Genomic DNA, 7874 nt, shown 5'->3' with positions numbered 1-7874 from the left:
AAAAAACATGGCCAGGGTAAGCTACTTCTTTTCTTCATTGATTTTTATATTTGGAAACCGGTAAAAAGTAAAAAAATTACTGCAGGAAATCAAAATAATTATTTAAAAACAAAAGTGAAACGGATAATATTTTGATTATGTTTATCTACAAGGGTTTCTTTAGGTTTTCAAATTGGTTTTCCTTGAATTCTGGCAAATTATGAATTTTTATTAAAATCTGAATTTTTTGATTACTTATTTTAAAAAACAAAAAGGTGTCAGCTACTACTTCTTTTTAAAAGTAAATTTCAGTAATAGAATCTGTGTTTCATTTATTTTTTCTTGAATAATTGAAAAGGAAAAAAACCTCTTCTCTATTTAATGCATACAGTTCTATTGAATCCATGCTGTCTATTTTATCTATACGCTCAATTTTCTTTGTAAATCCCTCTGTTTAATCCATACTCGTCTTGTAGTTTTTCCTATAGTAAGTAAATAAGTTCATTTATGACCCGCGGTATAAAATTAATTCGGATTAAAAATTAAAAAACAAAATGATATTAGACACAAGGAAATAATAAGAAAAAAACAACATAAATAACATAACAAGAATTATAAATCTCTAATCTGGAAAAAAAAGTGAGGGGGTCACTGGCACATATATTCCTTTGAGTATTGGTCCTCAGGTCCTTAGCGATGTTGTCAAGTAGCACTAGATGGTCGATAAGTCCAAAATGAGAAATAATCTTGTGATTTCTGTACCACCTTGGTAAATGTAGCAGGAATTTACAATATTTAAAATAGCCTCTCCTTAGCTGAAGACGGTCTTTTTTGCGTATTAAAGGCTGCAACCCGGAAAGAAAAAGAATTGTAGGAGAACAAAAACTATGGTAAAGTTTACATAAGCCTCGGTGGCTGTACCTCCCTGTACTAGGCGAGATTTTACCATATGAAAAGCGAATACACTGCATAGCACTAACAACCAGAGACAAGCACGTAGTCGAAAGTGTATCAGAAAAAGTAATCCCAAGCCATTTAAACTTTGAGACAAACTTCAGTAGCATTGTACCCACATGTAAAGGAGGAGCAGGGCTAGAAGTTTTAAAACACAGAAACTCGCATTATGAAACATTTACAGAAAGCCCAATCATACTCAAAGCATTAATTAGAATATTTAGATTTTTTGTGAGGCCTGACCTAGTATGACTAACTAGCAGTACATCATCAGCATAGGTTATGTGACTAACATCAGCATTTTCTTAAAACACAGTGGTATACAGCTTTCACAAACAGTGCGCAAGCACAGTTTTAAAAATACATGTAGACAGTACGCTACCTTGCCTGGCTCCATTCTATACAAAGATTGGTTCAGTTGTATCAAACGTCCATTTTAACCGAACCAACGATTTGGAATACCAATATTGTAGAATTTTTACTACGGAAGGATTAACTCCTGCTTTAACTAAGCAGTGAAGTGCTTGCGAATGTACAACGTTGTCAAAAGCGCCCGAGATATCAACCGATAAAAAATAAAGTGTTTTTTTTGGCATTTTTGCTTATACTCTCAACTGACAATTTATTTGTTGGAATTTAGAGAAACCAAACACATCTCTGAACCCAACTTGATAGTCAGTAATATTACATTTACTGCAAACGACAGGTAACGCAGCATATTTGAACAGCTTGCTCATGAAGCAAGACACTGTAATTGGTCGATAACTGGAACACTGGTCTGATAAAGCAGGACACTGTAATTGGTCGATAACTGGAACAATGATGTGCGTCCTTTCCCATTTTCAGAACTGATGTCACGATTCCTGAAATAAAACTATCTGGAACTAAGGACTGGACTATACACATCTGGAATAGGACTTGAATGCGTGTTAACAATAATGGACTCTTAACGCTGAAGTGATTGTAACACAGACCATCCATGTCAGGAGCACTTGATTTCTTAACACTCTTAAAATGTCCGTTAGATGTCACCACTAGATATCGACAATATATTGATTTGACGAAGAACTCTAGGAACAGTATTATGAAATACGGAAGAATACATGGACTAGATAGAATAATTAAATGTAGAAAAAACACGAGGAAACTGAGCAACAAAATCACTGATTTCGATGATCGAAACGTTAGCAGGAACACACTTGCTGCTATTAACTACATTGGACCAAGACTTCTAATCCGAGGGGCCATCCAAACCATTCAGGCGGGCTTGACGCAAAGAAGATCTAAACTGACTTTTCAAATTTTGCGTAATTTTAAATACTTTATCAGACTTGGGCCGATCCCAATGAACCCAATGTCGAAGACAAAACTTTACGTGTTGATTAGCTTTTTTCACTGCTGGGCACACAATTCCTTAATGGTTTTCTGGTGCCAAACCTAACACGTTCAACAGGACCTGAAACTGAAGCAGCTACCTTCAAACAATACAATCTGGTAATAGTAACAATTTAAATCGATCTTAGCTGTCGATGACCTTACAGAGGTTTGTAAAAGCTGAAAAGGCCCTTTCAGGCTTGATAATAACGAGCAAAGAACATACAAATAAACTTCAGAATTTACTCGTTTCCAACTTGGCTTATCGAACCATTTATTATGGTAAGAAAAATGATTATAAGTCTGTAGAGCAGACGACTCAATTTTGCAAGTTAAAGACAAGTGATCATCCTCAAATTTATCACCCAATACAATAACAGGAGGAATCACAAGTGATCCACTTGAAACTATAATATGATCAAGGTTTGATCTAGAACCATCATGGTTATGAATGTAGGTAAACTGTTTATCTTTATTGACTAACTGATAGCTAGGCAAAGCATCAAAAAAAAGGTCACTTCTTTCAGATTGGGACAGAAAATTGGCAATGATATCATCAGCCACAATCCAGTTTAATTCCTGATTTGTCACTGTTAGCAGACGAGTTCTGAGTCGATTACGATAACATGCGAAGACAGATAGGGAAGAAATGTTCTTGCGATTGCATAGTATATAGACATTGATGAGGACCATATTGACGCATTTTATTGCCAGTAAATTATGATCAGAAGAAATAAGTTCAGGTTTCTTAGCGAGGCGAACTAAAGTTGCAAGGCCCCCAGACGGTCTACTGCGCTTTTTTTTTAGCTTCACGTACAAACGTGTGGTGGGTGGGTGACCGTTTAACAGTATCTGTATTGTCCTTAGTTAGAAAATTTTCCTGTAGGAAAACTATATCATAATCAAGAAGCTCATCAATAAGAAGATTTTTATCTTTGGTTCCGTTAATATTAAGTGAAACAAAGCGAAATCTATTGCCACTAGCAATCATTTTATATCCATATTCAGAGCTTTTTTTAACACTGGGCATCTGAGACTAAAGGAAACATGATTTCCCCCGCAGTTGGCGCAATTTGGGCTTCCAGTGCAAGGATTATCACGTGTGATACAATGTTCACCAGCGCACCGTGAACAGTTTTGATTAGTCGATGGGAGTGGGTAATTTCCGACAATAAGGTTCGGCGATTGACAACGGTAACATCTAGGAGGGAACTTTTGGAAAGGTCTAACTTTAAAAAGCTCGTATCCCAAATACATAGCCTCATTTATAGCTTTATTTAATGCAACATCGTCTAGAAATTCAAGGCGGGAAGGATCTGGAATTTCCAATTTTAGTTACATCAACAAGACTGGGAACCATACTAATAAGCTCTGATTTTTTCAGAAGAACAGGGATGTTCTCACAATACCAAACACTTTTTGATTAAGGACATGAGAGGATACATTTAGCTGACTAATTGCAGCGGTGGCGAGAGAGACGGCTGAGGCTTTATCTCGGGTATGGACTACCCACCTTTTCTTGACAGGATCTGATCTCAAACTTACAATACCATCGTGGCCATCCAGGGTATCAAGGGTCTCTTTGTGCTCAATAGGATCTTTGAGGTCAGTAGGTGGGTTTTTTAGAATAACTGCATAGGACGGTTTTGAAGAGACAGAACACTCTTGCATTAACGACGGAGGACATCCAATTGTTCCAGGCAGGAGAGTTCTCACACACTCAGGCAAAGAGCGCAGCTCAGACAAACAGGAGTTTAAACGGCAACTCAACGCACAAAAAGCATCAGCAGGAATGAGTGGTACTTTACTGGGGTGGCGGATAACAAAGACTGACAGACCAACATCATCAGCATCATACTTTGCAGTAGTATCGATAAAATCAGAGACACTGTTAATAAAAGCATTTGTACCCACTCTCAGGCTGAATTTCCCTAGGATGGCAAAACTGAAAGATTTGCTTCCTCGCATCAGAAACCTGGGCGAGCATGAAAAATTCAGACATATGTTTCTTCATAATATCTGGAGAAGACTTTTTCGATACTGTTTTGGACAAAATTCAGGACAGGACAATAAAGGAGTGATCCAGCGGTCCACGCCATCAGCACCGAATGCTGAATACATACAGAGTGAAGGAACCTAGGAACAAGGGAAGTGTAAGTACCCCCTTAACTGTCTTAATACCTTAATAACTTAATACCGGCGGGAACAATACATTACTTTTGGGAGGTTCCTTCACCTCTTTTGCTTCTTCCCAGTATGCTTCTTAACGATAAGAAATCAAAACTGGCACTATAAAAATTGATACTATAGATGGCGTGCCAATCTACCAGAGAAAAAAGATGGCACTGGTGAAAATACCCAGAGAAAAGGGCTTAAGACTGGTTCTCACTGCCCAGATTTTTTTTCTGGGCAGATTTTTTTTCTGTCCAGAAAAAAAATCTGGGAATTCCGCATGTTCACACCGGAATTCAGTTCTCACTGTCCAGATAATTTTTCTGGACAGATTTTTTTTTTCTGGCCATCGGAAAAATCGGCGTAAGATTCAAAAAATGGATCATGAGGCTACAACTATTTTGCTCTTGTGCTTACTTCGAAGGAGAAAGAAGAGAAAAGGCCTACAAGCCTCAGAGACTATGAGAAAAAGAAAATTTTGGGTCAGAGACTTTTTAAAAATGAGAAGTGAAAATGGTGCTTCAAACCTACTAATCAATAACCTGCGTTTGACAGATGCAGATTGGTTTCATGACTATTTCAGAATGTCACCTAAGCAGTTTGATTACCTGCTTGGTCTGGTTACACCATATATTACAAGACAAAATACAAATTTTAAAACAGCTATTTAACATAAAGACAGGCTTGAAGTGACATTAAGATATCTTGCAGCTGGTGGTACACAGAGAAACCAAAGCTTCACACATTACCTGGGGAGGTCGACTGCCAACCAAATTATATGGAACAATATGGATGCAATCTGCCAAGTACTGTCCCCATTATTTCTACGATTTCCCAGTGAGCAATCTGATTGGAAGGAAATTTCCCATGAGTTTGCAGTAAAATGGAACTTCCCACACTGTGTTGGAGCTATTGATGGGAAGCACATTAGAATCCAGGCTCCACCGAATTCGGGGTCACAATATTTCAACTACAAGCAGTTCCACAGCATAGTGTTGATGGCTATGTGCGATGCTAACTATCGATTTGTCAAAGTGATGGTTCTGTGTTTGGCAATTCAACTCTTGGTAAGAAAGTGATTGCCGGTACTTTAGATCTTCCAGGCAGTGATACGACTGATACAGGAAATGCCACCTACTTACCATATGTGATTGTTGGAGACGCAGCTTTCCCCTTGAAAACAAACTTACTTAGACCCTATCCTGGTGATCACCTTCCAGTACCAGAGGAAATTTTTAATTAAAGGATTTCTCGTGCTCGAAGGATAATGGAAAATACATTTGGAGTTCTTGGTGCCTAGTGGAGAATGTTCAGAGAAGCAATTAATGCAAAGCCTGAGAATATTGACTAGGTCATACGCACTTGTGTTTGCCTACATAATTACTTGCGTACCAAAGATCTTACAACTCCACGGAGACACTCGAGGTATGTTAGTGCTAACTTCGTTGACACAGAAACTGACGGTGTTATAACATTGGGGCAGTGGAGACAAGAGCAAGTAAATGGGCTGTTACCAATTGTCTCAACAGCAGCACGAAACCCAGCTGAAGCTGCCAAACATGCCCGTGACAAATTTCGAGACTACTTCATGACGCCAGAAGGAAGTGTTCCTTGGCAGCTGAGTAGAGTGAGTCAAGGCCGCATTCCTGAGTAGGTCAGTGTTGTGTTGTAGCAGCAGGCTGTATGCAAACTTATCACACTCAAAGTTGTGTGATTAACTATCAGAAATGAATGTGTAAATAAATGTGTGCGTCTATTTCTGGCTGTAGTTTAGTTACTTTTCTATAGTAAAGAGTAAAGTCTATAGTAAAAACGGCTTATTTCGCTTTTTCTGGTGGATTTTCCTGCTTTCAATATATTGCTGGTAAATTTATCAGATAAATATGCTGCATGGGTTCAGGGGAGGATAATTGATAGTAATGACTGGCAACTGTTAAATAGCGACTATTTTTTCTAATAGTGAGATAAAATACTGTTTAATACTGAGATAAAAACTAACTTTCAGTAAAGCACAAGTATAGTACAAAGTACAAAGCACAAGCTATACATAAATGTTTGGGTCAATGTGCGACACAGTTATAACACTTCTGAACCGTAATCTTTCCGTTGAGAAACCAAAGTTAACGCGAAGCGCTGAATACCATTAAATTTATTGCCTAGCTTGCAATCGAGATGCATAGTTTCCAGCAAAAACTTATCTCAACTAATTCAACGACTGTTTAGGCCTTAAATTTGTTTGTTCATTTTTAGAATCCATAAACATATTTCGTTACTCTCCCCAAAACCGCTTTTCTTTCTAAGCCGCTACGTTAGGCACAATCTGTTTTGGAAAGAATATGGCGTGAAAAAGTGGACATACTTGACACTGAACTTTTCTCGCCTGAAAGAAAAAGAGAAAAAAAAGAAATTGCACAATTTCCATGTCTTTAGCCACTGTCCTAAAGTAAAAATGAAGATTTTCGAAACAACCGGCTTTAAAAAAAACTTTCGATTTCGCCCTTAATCTATATCCAACTTTTGAATACGTCAAGGCATCAATATTTGCACTACGGAAGTCTTGACAGAGGAAAAAAAGAAAAAAACGGATACGGTAGTTATGCAGCATCCGAGCTCGTCCACTATAACAAGCATTCGAAAGTAGAAAAAAGAGCTAAGCATGAGTGAGTGCAGTAGAAAATGTTGGGGTATTGAGATTTTGCATACTGATAAAACTCACAGCAAAGAACTGCACTGAAATGAATTTATATGGATACTATTCTTCTACATAGGCACTAGTTTTTTCAATATACTTTCCTACCGCTTTTGAATGCTCTGCTGCATAGCCATAAGCCGCTCTAACTCACTTGCCTTTGAAGCATGTCTTTGTATATCTGAACCATAGCAGGATTGCCAACCATAGGTCTAATCAACCATAGAGTCTAGTTGTAAACTAAGAAATTACACAAACACATTACTCATTTCCTGGTCATCACTTTCATATTTTTTAAGCACTTCAGAAATTTCATGACGTGCCGCTGCTTGTGCTTTTTTTGGCAAACCGTTCAACACGCTACAGATGTACTGGCTAAAATGTAAGTTGGGTGTTTTTTTCTCTTGTAAAGACGAAAGAGCTTTGACAATTTCTTGGTCAATGTCTGTATGTGCCTGGCTACCTCCAGGAGTATTCTGAGTCTTGTTACCTCCACTACTACCACATGGCTCTTGGGATGTTTTGCGCTTTCGTTCAGGCTGGATGGGAGCTAAAGGTGACATACATGATGATGAGGTTTCAGACTGCTGATTCTCCGCGGAGTTTATCCTAGCTCTTTTTGACGGCTGAAAAAGAGATTCTGCTGTCTGCTCAAACTCTTCTGAGCTCAATTCTATATGCTGAGTAAATTCGTCTTCATCATCAA

This window comes from Artemia sp. Qi Xiang Cuo, chromosome 12, assembly GCF_049724085.1.
Source record: "Artemia sp. Qi Xiang Cuo chromosome 12, ASM4972408v1, whole genome shotgun sequence".
In the NCBI taxonomy this organism is placed as follows: Eukaryota; Metazoa; Arthropoda; class Branchiopoda; order Anostraca; family Artemiidae; genus Artemia; species Artemia sp. Qi Xiang Cuo.
This window is presented reverse-complemented; position numbering follows the sequence as displayed.